Raw genomic sequence first — 19,849 nt, forward strand, 5'->3', positions numbered from 1 at the left:
AGGAACGGACTACCCCCGATGGTCCACACCCCAAAACTTTGAAATGACAGATATTTTTCAATATTTTTCAACAAAATAAGGTTACTTGGACAATTTTATGAATAAAAGTACTCGTGTGGAAAGTCAATCGGAGCAACGAGTCTTGATAAAAATGTAGTTCTACTCGACGACATCAAACCCGCTCGTCCACCATTATTTGAAATGAATAATTATCAAAGCAGAAATAATAATGATAACGTTAATTCAACAACATTTATAACAGGAATAATACAAAGTATGCTAAAATGAAGTCGTAAACAAAAAGTACAGTACCTATATGGAAGTTTAAGTCACAATTGTGATAGCAGATATTTTTTCAAAAGAAATATCAAGTTCTGTAGATTCGTGGTGTTTTTAAACTAACAAGCTACTCTACTATGAAATATCGAATTCATTCCATATTTTGTATGTACATAATACGTGTGGAATAATCACGTTTCGTGTTGATCAGTTATCTGAATCTCATGAAACTCAACATTCGAATGTTTCAAATTCTTCTTCACAGCTAAACTGTTGAGGAGTTTTACTGATAATTATAATTTTATGGGAGAAATTCTTCAACACGAATCTAAATTTAGCTGAAAAAACGCACATCGAAAAAAATATTTACTATACTAATAAAAAGCAAACGAATGAACTACAAAAACGGCTGCACATGATCAGGTGAAAAATATCCAGGGAATAGTTATGTTCCATTTCTTTCACAGATGTTGACAAAAAAACCTTTTAGAATGTTTTGATAAAAAATGAGAAACTGGAATGCGATTTTGTTTTGTTGAGTGGTGCGTTGTCATATGACTATCATTGTATTGTCAATATTCTATAGGATATTTTGAATTTTTTTGATATGGCCGAACAGTTTACATTCAATGAATATGCAGATATGCATGTATTTTATGGACGAGCATTTTGTAATGCTGCAGAAGCTCGTCGTCTGTATTCCGAGCATTTTCCCAATCGAACGGTACCGTCAAGAGAAACATTCGAGCGTGTCGATCGCAGCTTGAGGGAGACAGGTATGTAATAATTGATAATTAATTTGAGCACGTTGTTTTATTTCGATATTATTGTAGGTACAGTTTTGCCAAAACGAGGTGGTGAGGGCGCTCCTAGGACTGTACGTACCGTTGTATTGGAGGAAAATATTTTGGAAGCCGTCGCTGATGATCCTTCAATGAGCATCAGAAATCTATCAGAACAGTTCCATACATCCAAATCCACTATTCATAGAATAATTAGGGAACAACTGCTCCACCCATTTCACATCCAGAAGGTACATGCCATGACACCTCAAGATTTTCCAGCACGACTGGAATATGCCAATTGGTTCATGGATAGGCGAACAGAGGATATGGCTTTTATTAATCGAGTTTTATTCACTGATGAAGCAGGTTTCAGTAGAGATGGAGTTATCAACTCCCATAATCTCCATATATGGGCCGAAGAAAATCCCCATGGGATATTGCAAACCAAACACCAACGGAAATTCAACGTGAATGTTTGGGCTGGTATCATAGGAAACCATTTTATAGGACCATTCGTTCTACAGGACCGATTGCATGGAGAACGTTATTTGGAGTTCATTCAGAACGATTTGAATGGACTTCTGGAACATGTTCCATTGCAAACCCGAAGAGATATGTGGTTTATGCATGATGGCGCTCCTCCTCATTTTAGTTTGATTGTGCGTGACCATCTGAACCATATTTTCCACAATAGATGGATTGGTAGAGGTGGGCCATATTCATGGCCATCGCGGTCTCCGGATTTAAATCCATTGGATTTCTTTCTGTGGGGGCATCTAAAAAGCCTTGTTTACGCTACACCTATTCACACAAGAGATGCATTGTTGAATAGAATAACATTACATTGTGAAGCCATACGAAACGACCCTGGAATGCTATTTCAAGTACAGAGAGGGTGTCTTCGCAGACTAAGAAAATGTATAGAGAGAGAAGGTGGTCATATCGAGCAGTTTCTGTAGCGGATTTTTCATTTCTGTTTGCTCTTGAGGCTCTTGAGTTTCGTTAGTTAAACGTGTTTGCATTATAAAAATTCGTTATGAACATTTTACCTATCATTTCCATTTTCCTTAAAAACTAATATTTTCGAATAATGGTAGACATCTCAGGGTAAATGTTGTTGAATTAACGTTACCATTATTATTTCTGCTTTGATAATTATTCATTTCAAATAATGGTGGACGAGCGGGTTTGATGTCGTCGAGTGAAACTACATTTTTATCAAGACTCGTTGCTCCGATCGACTTTCCACACGAGTACTTTTATTCATAAAATTGTCCAAGTAACCTTAATTTGTTGAAAAATATTGAAAAATATCTGTCATTTCAAAGTTTTGGGGTGTGGACCATCGGGGGTAGTCCGTTCCTGACTTTGTAGCAAAACAACTGACTCCTGCATGAAAGCTCATCGAAGGAATTCATTTGTTTAGTCAATTACCAAAATTTGGATGATTTTGAATATTCACTTGAAAAGTTATCAAAGAAAAACATTTTTCATTTTGTAACTTCGAGGGCCCGTTACTTGGTAACGAAGGATTTTAGGAAAAAAAGTTATATGAAGTACTGGTGATATTTTGACCCCATCTATACATTCCCAAGAGGAAAAGAGGAAGTCCAGGGACACCCTGTATATATATATATATATATATATATATATATATATATATATATATATATATATATATATATATATATATATATATATATCGTCAATACCGGGCAGGCGGTCCTCGATTGAAGACAAAATGAGAAAAACCAAGAAAGTACTTGAGGACCACCTGCCTGACGATGCCCAATAGGCTGAAATAGCTGTCTACCGGTGGCTCTTAAATTAAAATCAATATGGGAATGATCAAAGAGTACTTATTTATTAATTTTTTGATTTTCATGGAATTATTTTCCAGCAGCTTGACTGCATTAACCTTTCTATATATATATATATATATATATATATATATATATATATATATATATATATATATATATATCACAAAGGGAAAGTTTGTGGACAGAACACTCAAAAAATGGAGGCAAACCGCGGACACGTGTTCCTGGCTATTGGCCCCATCAGCACGCTGCAGCCAATTACAAAGATGGACAACAACTAGTTACCAAAAATGAAAAACTTCACATATGCACGGTGTCACCAACAGGAGCTAACCGCACATTTCTAGTTTCAATTAGAAGACCTAGCATTCCCAGGCAGCATCTAACATCACCACGTAGGCAGCTATAGCTACCCTTGTGACTTCCGGGTCCAGGATATAAATATAGAGATAAAGATGTTATTGAGTGTGTATGATATAAATCAAAAAGGAAAAATTTGAGGACAGAACACTCAAAAAATGGAGGCAAACCGCGGACACGTGTTTCTGGCTATTGGCCTCATCAGCGCGGTGCAGCCAATTGCAAAGATGGACAACAACTGGTTACCAAAAATAAAAAACTTCACATATGCACGGTGTTTGCTCCTGTTGGTGACACCGTGCATATCATACCAGATTCTTCATCTAATTGTAATTGATTGTGAGCATTACTCAAGTCAATTTTTGAAAAACTTTCCCCACCATTTAACTGAGAAAAACATTTCATTAATTTTAGGAATTGGATATTCAACCTCCATCAAAAATTTATTTATTTATTTCATTTATTTATTTATTTCATACACTATTCTGCAGGATGAACCCAATTACAGAATAGGGAGTAACAGTGGCATTTACAAATATGTACTTACATAATATAATTTGTGAATCTATATAAAAAATTTATAAAAACAGAACTGTCAGTTAGCTAAGATATGTCTTTTGATTTGTATAATCTGGCAGTTGAATATATCTAGGACACGACTAACGATAACAATCGCACATTGTATAAATTGGAGATTTTTTCATTATACTTGTACGCGGAGAGTTGAGATAAAATGTGACACTATTCCTAGATGACCGTCTAGGAACCCAAAAATTCAACATATGTAACAGTTGAGAGCAGGTGATGATATTGTTTATGACCTTGAATAAAAAAAGAAATGAATAATATTTACGCCTTACCTTGAGACTACAAAAATTGTGAGTTACATGCAATTCATAATAGGGTATTCCTACAGTAGGATACGTGTCTTCAAGTTTAAAAGACATATATTTTAGGAAGCGCCTCTGTAGGGCTTCTAGTTGATTTATATGAACCTGATAGTATGGACTCCACACGACAGATGCATATTCCAGCCTAGATCGAACAAAAGTGAAATAAAGTAATTTCAATGTTGAAGCTTTTTCGAAGTCTTTTGTATTTCTAACTAAGAATCCATACATGCGATAAGCTGCTATTAGAGTAGTGTCAATATGTTTATTGAAAGAGAGGAATGAATCAAAAGTGACACCTAGATCAGTGAGTGTGTTAGGACGCTCCAGAACTTGATTGTTTATGACGTAGTTGTGTGAATTCAGGTAAGTTTTCAGTGAGTAAGACATTACATTACATTTGGATATGTTGAGAGATAGATTATTCTTTCGACATCATGTAGCAATGCGATTTAAATTCAGGGCGAGACGTTCGCAATCATTAGAACATGTTATATTGTAATAGAGGTTCAAGTCATCTGCGTATGAAAGGAAATTGACATCAATCTCAGCTCCGATATCATGAACATATTGAATAGTAGGGGTCCTAGATTTGATCCTTGTGGTACACCAGATGTGGCAATATATTCGATAGACTTGAGGCCATTGAGTTGGACGTACTGCTTACGGTTGTAAAAATACGATTTGAAGTGGGTAATTAAGTCATTGGATAACCCAAAAGTCGAAAGCTTGTACTATGGTCAAGTCTGTCGAACGCTTTAGAAAAATCAGTGTAGATGACGTCAATCTGAGACTGACAATCAATACCCTCTGCAATACATTGAGTGATTGTTACAAGATTTGTGGTGGTTGAACGTCCTTTCATGAAACCATGTTGCTTGGGGCTAATAATGTTGCTGACATGACAATACATTGTCTTCTCAAAAAGCATCTCAAACACTTTACAAAAGTTGCATATGATAGAGATTGGTCTGTTATTTTGTATCTCACTTTTATCTCCTTTTTTGAAAATTGGGCAGACTTTCGACATTTTCCATATTGATGGTACAGTTGATGTTTTCAGGCATATATTAATTAGAGATGTTAGTGGTTCAGCCAGAGCTGAGGCACAATCTTTAATGATGAATGCTGGAATATCATCAGGTCCCGCAGAAAATTTAGGCTTATTTTTTTTAGGGTATGATAAACATCTTCAATACTGAAGTTTTTGATTGCTAAGCTGGGAATATCACTACTGTTGTTCGCATGGTCACTTAATGTTGATCTATATAAAAACCACTGAAGAAATCTGCAAAACCATCAAGAATATCTGGGGGATTATCGAGTAGCTTGCCTTCATGTAACATTTCATCTCCGATTCCATTCGTATGTTTTGACTTGTTAATGAATGACCAAAACTTATTGGGGTTATGGATAATCTCGCTCTCAGTTTTCTGAATGAATTTTTTATAAGCTTTTCTAATGGCTGCTTTGATTTCTGCCCGAAGACGTTTGAATTCGTGAAAAGCGTGAATGTCGCCGTTTCTTTCGTATTTACACCAAAATTTTGTTTTAGTTCGAATTTTCTTTATGAATGCACCATCAAAGTAGGCTGGATAATTATTTTTAGATTTTATCGAGAATTTTGGCACGCAGCGATCAAATACACTGTATAATTTTTCATAAAAGTGAAGATAGGCATCATCTGCATTGCGAAATGCATTTAGAAATGTCCAATCAAGATTGAGGATCAGCTCATACATGAGCGGAAAGTTAGCTTTTTTAAAATTGTATGCATCTTGGAAACATGATGCAAATTTATTCTTCGAGTTCGTTTTGAAGTTCATTTCGCATGTTATTTCCAAAGCAGGATGATGACCGTCCTCTTTTACTAATGGATCTAGGGATTTTTCAACGAGGCAGAAGTGATTGCAGAACACCAGGTCTAAAAGTCTGTGCATCTCATTGAAAACAAAGTTATTTTGCGATTAGCCAAAAAACTCTGACATGTTGTTCAACAAAGTAGTATGCGGGCTACTACGTTGAAGTCCCCAGCCATCAGAATTGCATGGTCATGGTCAGTGGGTCAAGCGATTCTACAGCTTCCCAGAATGTTTAAATTTCATTTATTGTTGTTTTAGGGGGGATATAAACGCATATCAGAAAGAGACTGTTTTCGGAGAAAGATAATTTCACAACTACTGTGTCAATAAAGCCAGACACTGGAAAATGATTATTTAACAAATTGACTGGTGGTGAGACAATATCTTCGTGTACAGTAATTAGCACACCGCCACCTCTACTAACATTGGTAGCAGTGAAATTTCTATCTGTCCTATATATTTTAAAATTACTAGGAAAAAGTTCCGAGTTATCGATGGATAAGTCAAGCCAGGTTTCCGTCAACATAAAAACCTTATTCTCATCTATCGAGACTGCATCAAAAACTTGTCTAGTTTTTGTTCGTAGCCCTCTCGTATTTTGATAAGCTATATACAACTTATCACGTTTCATAGACCTTGTTTGTGAATCAGTTTCACTTACGGGGGGTGAGGGAGAACTTGTTTCTGATTGTTACTTTGCTGACTGACTTTGCTGACTGCTGACTCTCTTGCGAAGGAGGGTGCTGCAAGCGACTTCATTGCACCAGAACCTGTCATTGGCATCGCTTTGGGTTTTGCCAAACAAACACTTAACATCTGGATGGCAAGAAGAGCTATGGACTTCTGGCAGAATCTTCCAGGATTGGCTCCAAGGCATTTATTCACCCTTCGAAGCTTGATTCCAAACAGTTGTTGGACTACAGTAGGGATGAACTACGATGTCTAATAGGCCTTCTTACAGTTCACTGTCATTTGAACCATCACATGCAGAGACTTGGACTGTCGGAAGACAGTGTGTGTTGCCTCTGTCTGGAAAATGATGAAACTGCAGAGAATATACTTTGTGCCTGCCCCGCTGGGGACCGAATCAGGTTCTTTGAGTTCGGCAGATCCGTACTCTCACCATCTGACCTGAAACACCACTCACCATACAAACTAATCGGCTTCGTCAAGAAGCTGGGTTTATTTGGCCTAGTGTGAATAGGTGTGAGCCACAATAAACCCTTATGGGTTGCGGTGGAGGGTCGAATAGACCCACTCACTTTAGACCTACCTAGAACATTTCTTCGCTTGGGATTTACATTGTTCGAGGTCATGAATTCCACCGCAAATTGGGCAAGAAATAGGTTTTCGGCAGTTTCGAGATGAATGATTGTATTCGTTGTAATTGAAGCAGGGATTTATATCAGTAGCATTGTAAATCACGCAACTATCATAAGGAACAAAAACATTACCTGCTTTCAGAGCGCGATCGTAAGTAAATTTTTCTACTTCTACAAGTACTTGCCAGATTCCTACTTTTTTCTTTGTTTGGGATATTTTTAGTATTTAAAAATCGAGTCATCTAGAAATATGTCACGATTACATTCCAGAAGATAATTCCGCAGTTCTTCTGATGAAAAGTTCTCCGTCATTCCAACTACTCGCATCCTGGGCAGAAATCCATTAACGTCCTCGACATTATAAGAGGCAGCCATTTTTTCTTGTACCACTTGCTTGAGTCTTTCATTGTCCGACGGGTTCTTGCATCCAATGAGCACACCGCCATCTTGTACAGGTTTTACTCTGGCGATCTCCAAGTTTTCTTCTGCCGGATTGATAGCGCTCAAAATATCCGGCTTTGTTCGCGAGACTGATTGCTCATTGTTCTTGAGATGAATGATCACCGCAGGTTGAGATCTGTCTTTGAGAACATCAGAGTACTTCAGGAGCATATGAGCTACAGCTTCAGTTTCATGTGCAGCTCTTGTTATATCTGCTCTAAGTGCGTCTATTTTTACCTTCAGAAAAGAAAGAGCAATATTCACCTTGGACTCCACCACATTTTGTATGCCGGACGGGTCAATAAGAATGCAGTTTCTCGAACAGTTGTCGCATTTCCAGCATAATCCTGGTATACTGTTTAGCAATTTGATGAGTGTACTATCTTCTGTTTTTGTTACACAAATGGCATGGAATTCGTTTTTGCAGCCCTCGCAAATAATACCAGGCCTATTTCGGCTAACAGATGATGAACAGAAAGCGCAATTAACCATTATGAATCAAAATTGCATTCTAATGTATGGAACAAATCCAAGTGGTGTGTTGGATGCCAATGAGACGCTCTGCGCATCAATAGAATTTTGTACGCCACTGGAACTGGCCAAATCAATATGTGTCTTCACTCACTCTGTGATGCAGCTTCCCTGAAACTTTTCCCTCACTTTGGTACGGCTCTGATAGGGTGGCCGGTTGTCTTTGCCAGATGTGCTAATTTATGTTAATTGCAGGCCCTTTTATGGTTCCGTCACAGAATATCGGAAATGTTTACTGTTTAGGTAGTCTAAATACACTGAATCAATTCTAAATGTTATTCAATTTTTTCAACTCAAGACCCGAAACTGACTTTATTTTTCAAAAAAAAAATATTCGCGGCACTTTTACTGTCACCCTGATGTGAAATTTGAAATTTTCTATCGACGCACGTGCGTACGCAAACCATCCGAATCTACTTATCTTGATTTGAAATTGACGGTAACCTTAAAATCACATGCCAATTTTGAACTTTCATCTTCCTTCAAAACAGATACTAGAGCCGTGCCCTATTCACTAGTCTCAATTTGTGAAATTATACCAGCTATTTCCATTTTATCTAGTTCATCTTCGACTTTTTCTTTGAACGTTAAAGAGATAGATCGAGGTTTCAAAAACACTGGTTGAAATTTCTCTTTCAGATGCAAATGAAAAGTTTTGAATTTATAACAACCTAATTTGTCATCAGAGAGCATTCAAAAGTTGTTGCACTGGAGCTGTATAATGAGGAGGAGCACCATCCTGCTGAAAAACTATTTTGCTTTCGAATGAATTTATATCCTTCTCAATTATTGTTCTATTGATACACGATATTATTCGATTCTCAAACATATCCAAATATTCATCACTAATCAAATTATCATCGATAAAAAAGGTCCTATGATGTGGTCACCTAAAATTCCTGCCCAAATATTCATTTTTTGAGGTCTTTGGGTATGAACTTGAAGGTGTACTTATGAAGGATCCTGAAACTATTTGTACGACTGATTCCTGATTCTCGAGATAACTTAGTAAGATATTGCTAATTTTCCATCAGTCCAACGTGCCCTAACACTGCAGTACCAATAGAGTAGATGAACAACACCGATACGAGCCTACTTCAAGGTCGTGCGTCACTGGTAAGTATTTCAGAGAGAAACTTTACTTAGTGGAAGAGGAAAACGTGTGACGTCATCGACGCAGGATGGAATGCGTATCGAAGAGATTCACCTCGGTCCCCTTGAGATTCCGCCCCTCAGGCCCCCTTGTCACGTGATCCTAATTAAAAAAGTTTATAGTTATGAGCTTTGAGCCCGGATCGTCCGCGTGGTGGACATTGTCTCTAGCCTCTACACCAACGTAAGATATTGAAAGTAACTGAATGATTGGTATTTACAGCGTAAGTTTTGTCGGGCCGAAATTGACTCATTTTATACACTTGACCGCATTTTGTTGATTTCCGTAGAATGTTAGGGAAGTTGTAATCGTCATTATCATGTTGAGGATAGGAAAATATACTTATATTTGGGAAATAATTAATATTTCATATAAAGATGGTATGTGTGTGTTAGAGCGAGAGACGCGTGTGACGTAATCAAGTCAAAGAGAGATGGGGATGGTATCGGGGGTTTACGTTCCTAGAGCAGCAGGTGTTATCGGTTGTAAAATAAATCGTTGTTTATGGGGCAATGTAGCGTTGCCGGTTGTAAAATTAAGCGTGAACGACTCGATGAAAATTAGAAGCGCGAAAGTGATATATTAATAATAATGAATCAGATTTAAGGAAAAATATAACAACTCAACAGTTCATCCTGCGATCCCTCAAAGGGATATCCTGTTTGGACAAAAAATCTGCAATGTACGAACATCTTCAAGTATCAAACCACAAGATAAATGAAGATAACCTCAAAATCCTACATATATGTAATGAAGGGAGGAAAATGAATCTGTTAAAGGCCATGGAAATTAACAAATCAAATAAAGACCAGAAACATATACCCCTTAACGAGCAACTTGATTTATGTAGGTCTCCTCTCTGGAATTTAAGAGTTTAACAACCCCTAGAATTTTCAGGATGGTATTTCAAGTTGGCATCCTGTCTCTCAAATACCTGTCCTTGCAGCATACCTGAAAATTCTATAAATTCGATGTTTCAAAGTTCAGTTTTATACTTGATAATGGAATCAAACCCGAAACCGGTCGTATAAATAAAATTTTCCAGTGGTATTTAGACAAAATTGTTTTTATTCATTTCATTCAGGTTTTACAATTGGATTACACCCGTAGTTGTTCATAACCCAACAACTTTCAATTTCAAGTTTGTTCAATGATTTTCTTTCAATGTGCAATTCTTTGTATGTTATTTCACAGTAGACGCTGTATATTATACTTTTCATAATCTACAAATGAAATCATTTGAAATAATAAGTACACATCGGTCTGTTGCGGCTATTATAATGAAAATAGGTGATGAGGCCCTTTTGGCTTCGAAAAATGATTATTTTAGTTTCATGACGTATAAACGAATCCATTGATGTCGAAATTGGACGACCGGAAATGGTCGTTTTTTGATGAATTCGAAACATTCTCACTCTAAGGAATCCGAAAATACCATATGTTTCAGTATACGATGGTTTATTAATTTTTTTGTCAACAAATTCTGCGTTTTCAATCAAACTTCTGCAATTGGTATGTGTGATTGATGACTTGTTTACTTTATGGTAATTCATGATCACTTGAATGAAATGAATAAAAACACTTTTGTCTAAATACCACTGGAAAATTTTATTTATTCGACCGGTTTCGGGTTTGATCCCATTATCAAGTTTAAAACTAAACTCTGAATTTTGAAACATCGACTTTATAGAATTTTGAGGTTATCTTCATTTATCTTGTGGTTTGATTTTTGAAGCAGACGTGTTCACGCAGTCTTATTTCAAAATTTCTACTTATTTCAGAATTTATATATATATATATATATATATATATATATATATATATATATATATATATATATATATATATATATATATATTTGTGTAAGGAAAAACACTCAGTATATGAAAAAAAAAATGTAGCTAAAATATTGTCTAGCCTACTAGGTGAAAGAATTGGAAAGGAGTTCATGAATTTTGCCAAATGCAAATTTCAAAAATTAATTTTGTAAAATATAGAACATGAATTGTTATAAAACAACCAATATTGTAAATATTTGATATTGGAGTTTATTTATGAGTACAAATGGTAAATAAACTAAGTGTAGTTTGAGTGAAGTGCCAAAATTTACAAATCAGAAGGTTTTGACAGCATCTAGAATTTTCCAAAAATTGGTTACCAAGGAGATGGGGAGTTTGTTGAAAGGTGAAGCCAAGGGAGTCGATGATCAACGCTTGAACGAGAAGCACGTACAATTTTTGAAAGTTTGAAAATTGAATTAAAATTGTGAATTGATAAATCAAAATTATTAAAATATATATAGGAAACAGAACAGAATTATAAATAAAAATATAGTGGAAAGCAGACAATTGAACTTACCGTAGTATCAATTGGAAAAATTGGAGTAGAAAGAAGAAACATCCAGATCAATTCACTGCACCAAAAGGAAAAATTCAAGGTATTTAAAACCATTTATAAAACTCAAACCGCTATCACTGAACCTGTTTGCTGATAGAAGGAATCCAGGAGAGATATTTCAATTTCTCAGTGTTTGAAAACTCACTGAACATTCATTTACTATTTTAAAACACTTTGAGAACGATAACCAGTTGTAAAATTGATATTGCTGATTGATTTGTAAACATTCACTGAGCAGCCATTTTAGTAATCTGTCATAAGGCAGAGAAAGTTGTGGCAAATTAATTTCAACAAGGTTATACCACAGAACAGCAATTATTATAGAGTGGTACTTTGTGGTGTAATTTTGTTCATGATTTAAAAGTTGAGATATTTTTCCCAGGTGTAGGTAGGTTAAGGTTAAGGTTGATTGTATTAGTGCCATAGTTTTGGAATTCAATATTATATTTATTATCTTTTTGAAAATTTATTTGCCACAATATTTTTAAAACAAACAAGACCTTTCCAAGAACTCTACCTATAGAGAGAGAGGGCGCTGCATGCTTAGAGAAATCCGACTGAGCTAATCAAGGTAAGAAATATCTGGAGGATAAGGTATCGACCTGAGGAATAATATCAAATTTGATTAAATAAATTATTAATTTTCAACATCATCATCTCCAAATAACAACAATATATATATATATATATATATATATATATATATATATATATATATATATATTGCTGATTATTATATATATATATATATATATATATATATATATATATATATATATATATATATAAAGCGATGGGTAGTCTTGACTGACTAGTTAAGGAGAAATACGGAATAATGTTGGGGATGCAGTCAAAATTGCTGGGCTGTTGTGTTATGTTATTTCTGAATAAATTTTATATATATATATTTTCTTTAAACCATAAAAATTTTAATGTGTGACACTTTTCTGCATAATGAAAAGGACTTTTTTTTGTGTTTCTCAGTGAAATTTTCGACTTTTTAATATAACCTCAAGTTAGTAAGTACTTTTTATCTATTGTTTTACAATTTTGCTTCAATGTTATCAATTTATTGTAGATGTCTTGATAAAGGGAATAAACATTCTCGAAAGCTCGACCATATAACAAAGAGTATTCTTTAAACAACAGCCCAGCAATTTTGACTGCATCCCCAACATTATTCCGTATTTCTATATATATATATATATATATATATATATATATATATATATATATATATATATATATATATATCGCCCTCACTTAGAAGAATTTTCATCAGGAAAATACGATATTGTGTTCAAAGAGTTAATAGTAGAGGAGCCCACAATGCAAAATGGGGATTTACTCGAGCGTCATAGAGACATATAAGGTTGCAAAGCTTAGATGATAAGAAGAAAAAAATGTTATATTATATATATCATTTCATCGTTGGGGAAGGCGGCTATATATTTTTAAATATGTAAAAAATACTGTTGCATGGACATACTCGAGCGCGTCAGATATTGATAGCATCAATGTCCTACGTATTTTTATTAATGTTCGTATGTTAATTTGATCGTTTGCATGATGCGGGTGGTTGTACGTGAGGGTTAAAAGTGAAAAGAAGAAAAATTTTATCGATCGCGTCAGATTTTCTAAGGGGGTGTTAAGTGCAACAAAAAAAAGCTCTCATTCAATAATCTGACGATTTCGATCTGACGCAAACTCGCGGCCATAATTATAATGTGCAAGACAAAATTCGCCATTTTGAAATACTCAAGCGCGTCAGATTAAGATATATATGGTTCATCTTTATGTTCTAGACGTGTTGTCTCATAATCTGACGATTATCTAGAGGGATTCGCCTAATCTGACAAAAAAAAATTTTTCTAATTTTTTTTTAAATCATTGAAATTGCTCAATTGAAAAGCTCAGTAGATATCATGCAAATAAATAAATGTATGTTTTTCAAGTAGAATACATGAATTCAAAAGAAATAATTTTTTTAAAATGCTCAAAAACATTTTATTTTCCATAATCAATTGATTAATTAATCATCATCTTCATCACGAACGAGTTTCTGTGATCATCTGTGATGGCGTCATGGCAACAGAATTCAGGGTGGGGACAGAGTGAGAGATTAATAAATAGAGAAAAAGTGAAAGAGGAATAAAAACTCGGAGAGAGAAATATAGGTATCACACAGCTGCACGCATTAAACTTTATCGACGAATTTTTGTTATTTCGGCTTGTGGAAATCGTCAGATTATATATTTTTCGTTATCCTTGAATTATTTCCTTCAAAATAAAAAAATCAGCTACGCTCGAGAATGTCGAGATGACGTTATTTTTTTACAAATTTGCTCCCCTTTCCTTTCCTTACGTCACTCTCAAATAGTCAAATAACTGGAATATACACTTTTTAGCATGTAATTAACTCACCCTACCTTAATCTGACGCGCTCGAGAATTTCTAATGATCAATTGTTTTCTCTAATCTGATCCTTTATCCTTCACGGGCGGTCTTATATACAGGGCTTTTCATGATGAGCGTTAATTAGCCGTTTCTGACAAACTATCTAACGGATCAACCTGAAAATTTAACAGTATGCATAAATCAATATGACCTACACGCCTAAAATACTTTAGACGAAGCGGCGTTGTCGCTTCTACTATAAAGTAGCGGCTTCTTTGATTTTTCAAATGGAACACCCCGTATATAATATCACATTATGATTCATTATCACTTTGTCAACAAATTCATATACTATTTCCCTATACCTATCTAATACCGTTCAGAAAATATAAATTAATTTCGATATTTTTTTTACCAAACATGAACTTTTATAAATGCTGATAATCTTGAACTCTCTTGCAAAATGAAAATATGAGTGGAACTCAATTTTTTCAAATGGAACACCCTGTATATTTCAACATTTTTGAGCTCTACATCCAATTTTAGATCAACTTTGTTCAGATAATACTATTTCTATTTTGAACCGTTTTCGAGATAAACTGTTTCAAACGGAAACTGACGTGGTTTTCTTGCTCGTTTTTTTGAATTCATCACTTATTTTGGATATTCAACATTTTTTTTATACTCAATAATATTTCTTTATGATCCAGTTTTTTAACTGTCTCAGATCAGTCAATTCGAAATTGGTATTACCTATCTTAGAAAAAGTTACAATTTGTATACATTGAGGTATTGGTCTCTAACGTACAACAGTACACATTAATATTTTTTAATAGTGTGCTTTGGAAAAATAAATAAACCAATTATTTAACGTCACACTTTTGTTGGTGGTTTTGACTGATTGTGATAGCTACCAATTATAATAGAGAATAATGTCAAGATTAGGTTACAGTAATGAAGATTTCTTAAATTTATTAATAATTTATGGTGAGTGCAATAGAATTGCAAGTAGAACATGAACATATTTCATGAAAGATATCCACAACTTCCGAAGCCGAATAATAATGTGATAAATCGACTACTAAAAAACTGTAGGTTGAATGGAACCTTCCGTCAAAAAATCATTCGTAAGAAGACTAAAGTGCATGATGATGACAATGGTATAACAGTTTTGGGATACTTTCATGCATTTCCAAATGCTTCTCTGCACGAGGCTCAAAGGGAGATAGGTATACCCTACGTGACAATTTGTCGAATTCTTAATAAGCATAAATGGCATCCCTATAAGTTCTACTGTGTCCAACATTGGAAAGAGACTGATTTACCTCGTAGAGTGGAATTCTATGAATGGTTACTTGTCAAGACTCAAGAGGATGAACATTTCCTTGACAATATCATATGGACAGATGAGGCCAAGTTCACAACAGTCATTATTGGGCGCCAGAAAATCCCCATGTTGTCCGTTAAAGGGGTTTTCAAGAAAGATGACAATTCAATGTATTTTGTGCCATAAAGAATGAGTCAATTTTTCATATCGAGTTTTATGATGGTAATTTGAATGCATCAAAATATGAAGATTTACTGAGGAATGGAATTCAAATGATTTTGAATAATAGACCAGGAAGAGAACGTGTATGGTACCAAATGGATGGTGCTCCACCCCATAATTCTCATTCAGTCACCGAAGCTTCAACCGAAATCTTCGAAGACAGATGGATTAGTAATAATGGACCTTTTTGTTGGCCTCCTAGAACACCAGATGGCAATCCATTAGATTATTTCGTGTAGGGTTTCAATAAAAATATGGTTTACTGTACTCCAATAACAACAATGGAAGATATGAAATCGAGAGTTACAACTGCTTTCAATAGTTTGACTCCAGACTTGATCAGAAGCGCTACTCATGACACTCTTTTGAAGAGATTACATGTTTGTTTAAGTAGAGGTGGATATGTGTTTGAACATATCCTGAAATACACTGACGATTAAATTAACTTATTAATTTATGGGTTTATTATTTTCAGTTCGTGTTTCAGCGTTAATAAAACTATTGTTTGAAGAGAAGTTTCATTCGATGGTTGAGGAGTATTTTAATAATTATCTTTTCATTGTATTATCTGTGACTAATTGAGAAACATCAAATGAAATCTGTTTTACAAAAATGAGTTATGAACAAGGAGATCATGTCCATTTCCGTTTGAAACAGTTTATCTCGAAAACGGTTCAAAATAGAAATAGTATTATCTGAACAAAGTTAATCTAAAATTGGATGTAGAGCTCAAAAATGTTGAAATATATAGGGTGTTCTATTTGAAAAAATTGAGTTCCACTCATTTTTTCATGAGATCAAAGTATCTGCATTTTTTGAAGACCCTGTATGAGGCAAATGAAAATATGACTCGGAGTGAAGATCCTTATAGTATCACTCCACTCCATTTGAAATTTGATCGTTTTAGTGCAAGAGAGCTCAAGATTATCAGTATTTATAAAAGTTCATGTTTGGTAAAAAAAATATCGAAATTAATTTATATCTTCTAAACGGTAATAGATAGGTATAGGGAAATAGTACATGAGTTTGTTGACAAAGTGATAATGAATCATAATATGATATTATATACGGGGTGTTTCATTTGAAAAATCAAAGAAGCCGCTATTTTATAGTAAAAGCGACAACCCCGCTTCGTCTAAAATATTTTAGGCGTGTAGGTCATATTGACTTATGCATACTGTGGAATTTTCAGGTTGATCCGTTGAATAGTTTGCCAGAGACGGCTAATTAACGCTCATCATGAAAAGCCCTGTATGGGGCTCATATTTGGTGGAGGTACTTAACCGAGTACAAGGTATACCCCTGTATATTGATCTGCCGCGCTTTAGTAAACCCCGAAATCCCCGCTTGGGCTCCCTATTATAATGGACATTGGGAAACCGAATCGTGTAGTTTCATTTGAGATTGTACGAAATTAAGGTTGGTACTGTTTTCAATTTTTTTCTCCATATAATATGCAAAGAGTTTGTGGTTGCATACAATATTTTTTGTTCGGCTCAAAAATTATCATACATAGATATGATCCGCATAAAGCAGTGTTTTCATACAATATTTTTTCTTCATTTAGTACGTGCAGCATATTTGGTTTGATTCGTTATTTTGAATGACATTTGATTTTTTCTTTTGATATGTGTAGCAATCACTTCATGCAAGACCTTATCCCCTCTCTGTTGACAAAAAATTTTTTTTTGTGTATGTTTGTATTGAAAAATCGAATTTATTTCAGAATAATACATCAACGTGTGCAGTATCAGTCAGAGTCATCTCAACAACAACATTCAAAACCGTCGCAGCAACCTTTCCAGAACGAGTTTCAAATCTCAGCAGTTTCCATTTTTTTCGGTCTATAGTTGCACATTATGAGGCTAGCATTCGTCGATATTCAGGGATTTGTTGGACAGACCGCATATTCAACATATACACAACCGTAGTGAATTTAGAAGACTTCAAGGCGGTGTATTCCAAAATTCAAGAAAAACACGCCGTTTAGTATGGAACATTCCAAAGAAAATTCGTTCAACTACGGTCTCTATAACGTTGATATTTTATATAAATGGCTTTATTATACTACTAAAATAAATAAAATGCATGTCGCAAACATCTTGAAAATGAAAACTTGTATTATACAGGAAAAGTTGTCGAAAATATGCAATAACGAAAAATTATATAGGAGGGTTTATAGTGATGAATAAACATCATATTGAAAGATACAAGGTTGACAAAACAGGACATTTTAGAAATAAAGAAAATAAGTGTGTCTGTCATTTGAAATTCTGATTCTTTGGGTGGGTCGTTTTAACAAAAGCTTCACTTTCTCGCACAAAAATTATGATCATTTAATTTTTGCTGACTTGTAGAATAATTGAGGCATCTATCACAAAATAATTATACCTTGAATTATATTCAGGACATTATTATAGATGATTGATTTTAGACATTTAATTTCAATTATGATATTTGGAAATTCATTTCGTATTGTAGTTTTTTCGAAATTCCCATTCAAAATAGCATCCTTTGATATAGATACCGGACGAGTCTATTATGTGTAGATAACCTGAGTTTCATTTGTATGACAAATTAATATAATTAGATATGGTGACGAGTCCATTATAGCAGGGAGTGAGATGAGTTCTTGAACATATAAACATAACAAAGTAACGATACACACAAATATGAAAATTCGTCATAAAATAATTCAAATCCGTTCAAATTCACATAAATATTGGGGGATGTCAAGATCATCAACAGGTATTAAGAAATTCATTCGGTGTTCGTTGATCACTCGTCAGAAACGGTTCCAAAATTTTCGTAATACAATGGAAATAAGTTTCTTCGTGACTATTCGTTCGATATTAAATATTATTACCTCAAAATATATCGAAATCATAACACGTTTGCGGTTGATTTATCAATTACACTTGGAAAGTGAGTTTCAGTTTGGAGAAATAATAGCCCATACATGTTGGAAATTTTGCCAAGGTGTGGTGAAAATCGTATTGAAAATTCTACGAAATATAAGTGCATATTTTTTTTGGGGAAGAAAGTTTTTGGCTTTCTACTACTCCATCTTGATACAAAAAAAGGGGATGAGGGAATCTTCCAAAAAAGGAAGGAAGTAATCAATTTGAAAATAAGTAACTCTATACATGGATGTGTAGATCATGCAAAGAAGTAACTTTCAGACACAAACTGAAAGAAAGTCCTCCTGAAACAGCTACTTTCATATAAATATTGAATTACACAACGAATGTTTGAAATACAAACTGAGTAGAGAAAAGTATCTTCAGTATAATTCAGTGTACATATATAAGTATTTGTTTCGAAAGAATTTTTTTTCTTTCGTGTCGTAAGTCACAATCTCGACAAAAAAAAACAAAGATGGCGCAATATGTCAGAAACGCACTAACCCGCATCTTCGTTACTAATAGTCGCATCGTCACGTGCAGCATATCAAATGAAAGAAGATATGTTGAATTTGTCAACAAAGAAAAACCAAGAGGCAAAAGGACACTGAACCGTATCTTCTTTAATAATAGTCGGATGGTCGCATTTGACGTAATTCATTCACTCAAAAGACTGAAATGGTCAGAAGATACCAAAGGAGAACTTACGGTAACTATGAGTTCTGGTAGGCTTTGTTAGGTATCGAATGATGCGTGCAATTTCGTTAATTCCAGCGACATGATTGTTCCAAGACATATTGGTGTCCATTTGAACCCCCAACAAACTTATCGAAGCAGAAGGTGGAACCACGGAAAATAGGAGATATAGTGCACCAAGTCAACGAAGAGCGGCATTTTTCTGCGGAAAAATGTTTGAATTTGTTGAAATATGCAAATATCTGTAACAGAAATACAAAACTCAGCTGCGGAACGCTTTTATCTACTAACTTTAAGTATGTGTCAGTAGTGTGTAACGAAGTTCACTATTAAATTCACTCATTGCGCCCTCTGGAGGATGTTTGCTGCGGAACGCTTTTATCTACTAACATTTAGTATGTGTCGGTAGTGTGTAATGAAGATTACCATCGCATTCACTCGTTGCGCCCTCTGGAGGATGT

The 19,849-nt window shown here is 34.6% G+C and overlaps 2 protein-coding genes across 3 annotated transcripts in view; both read left to right on the top strand.

The window, feature by feature from the left end:
* LOC141482113 (uncharacterized) overlaps nt 1–19,048 on the top strand; it is a 28,508-nt gene extending 9,460 nt beyond the window's left edge. The window contains exon 2 of the mRNA XM_074174734.1: nt 17,516–19,048. The gene's annotated coding sequence lies outside the window, so the exon portion shown is untranslated. The remainder of the gene's footprint in view (nt 1–17,515) is intronic.
* centrocortin (cerebellar degeneration-related protein 2-like) overlaps nt 1–19,849 on the top strand; it is a 420,172-nt gene that overhangs the window by 161,817 nt on the left and 238,506 nt on the right. The window lies entirely within an intron of this gene.

Source organism: Leptinotarsa decemlineata, unplaced genomic scaffold, assembly GCF_025532065.1.
Source record: "Leptinotarsa decemlineata unplaced genomic scaffold, Ldec_3_MD MMD2_P_RNA_scaffold_12, whole genome shotgun sequence".
NCBI classification, from domain to species: Eukaryota; Metazoa; Arthropoda; class Insecta; order Coleoptera; family Chrysomelidae; genus Leptinotarsa; species Leptinotarsa decemlineata.